The sequence below is a fragment of the Phyllostomus discolor genome, chromosome 5 (assembly GCF_004126475.2).
Source record: "Phyllostomus discolor isolate MPI-MPIP mPhyDis1 chromosome 5, mPhyDis1.pri.v3, whole genome shotgun sequence".
NCBI classification, from domain to species: domain Eukaryota; kingdom Metazoa; phylum Chordata; class Mammalia; order Chiroptera; family Phyllostomidae; genus Phyllostomus; species Phyllostomus discolor.
Window position 1 is genome coordinate 57,130,359 of NC_040907.2, and position 1,920 is coordinate 57,132,278.

Here is a 1,920-nt window from a genome sequence, read left to right on the forward strand (position 1 = left end):
ACTGAGATGCAGATGGAGATTTCCACATGACTCTTTTCAACATTTTGCCAACGACACTGTTGCGTTGCCTCACTTCTCGCCTGACCCTAATTCAAGTAGATGTTTTGTGCTAAAGTGCAATATGGAAGCTATTGCACTTTAATAGCATCATGGACACAGCTGACGTGATCAGTAGCACTGAGAAGTTATTGTATCATTTCAAATGTGATCACTAAAAATTCTAATATTTAAATTATGATAACTACATATGTATGCAAAATCTCAGATTTTATTCCTATAAAATAGTAGGATGGCATTTATGTTTGCCCTCAACTTTGGTTAAATATTGATTTCAATACCCTGCTGAATTGTACATTTAATGTTCCTCCAGAATAAACCTAGAGAAACTCCTGTGTGTGTGCCTCCAGAGATGTGTTCAAAATTGTTCATAGCAGCACTGTTTATAAATTAAAAAAACTGGAAACACAAATGTCTATCAACCTTATATTGAATAAATAAATCATGGTATGTTTATATAATCAAATATTGCTTAGAAGTAAAACGTAGACAAACTAGAGACAGAGATGAATCTTATGAACACAAATTTTTGTGAAAGACCAAGTTGTTGAGTACATGTGGTATAATTCCATGCATATAAACTCAAAACCAGATAAAATTAAACATCTATTGTCTGAAAATACATATGTAGATATTAAAACTATTTCTAAAAAGAGCAAAAAATATTAATACACAATTTTGATTTCTGCCTACCTCTGGGAAGGAGACAGTGGAATTAAATAATTGAGGAGTGCTTTGGAAGCCGTAAGTTAGTGGAAATGTCCTGATTCTTGGGCTAGGTGATGAATTCATAATTTCATCATATTATCATGAAATGGAATGGAAATAACAGCCTATGGTAAACCAATTATAGCAGTGTGCCATGAACCAAGAATCGTGACTAATACAATTCTGTGCACCTGAGACCCACAGAAAAAGCAAGCGAAGCCAGGGAATTAGTATTTCAGAAAGGCATGGCCGTGCATCCCGACCAGGGCTTCCACTGCTCCGGGAGAGGAGAGGCCGTGACCGGGAGCCTCTAAGGTACTTGCCACATCCAGTTCCCAATCTAGAACTGTGAACGAGGGTTCGCTTCCTAATTAAACTGCATTTATGGGTCTGGACATTTTCTGTATATGTAAAATAGTGTATAATTTTTAAAGGATAAAAGTAAACACACAGACACATACTTATTACACATTCAGTCGTATGCAGGAGACCCACGGGGAAGTTTGGTGGGGGCGGACAGTGGCAGTAGTCACTGGGGATGAGGAACCGGGAGTCAGCAAATCCGTTTCTAACCAGGTCGTGGCTGTGTCAGTTCTGCTTCCTCCAGTCTCTGGAACTGATGGTCACGGAAAGAAAACTGCGCGCTTACTGCCAAGGCTTAAAACAGCTTCACTGAACTCCTGTCACCTGTAGAACCATTTCTATTACAAAAGATAGTTTATATTACACATACTCACAGTGATTTTCCTCTGCTAAACCAAAGCAGCAAAATTTCCACAGGCATCAGATAGCATCGCTTTATATATCTGCTGCCAGTTTTACTCTATTATTTACTATTTTTATCCCCCATGACTGGTTCTGTTTCCACTGTACTTCATTAAAATATATTTATCATTTATTAAACACAATTTTGAAAAAGAAAATAAATCATCCACAAGTGTACCAAACTGAGATAACTATATTAAGTTCTGCACATTTTATTTCCACTCACATATTTGTAAACAGAAGCAATCCTAATGTACGTAGTATTTTAATTTCACTTTTTTCTCCTAACATCACAGTGTAAACATTTTTCCTTGTTATTCATGGCCTTCATAATTATAATTTTAATAGTTGAATAATATTCCATAGATTTAATGGTTTGTAATTTACTAA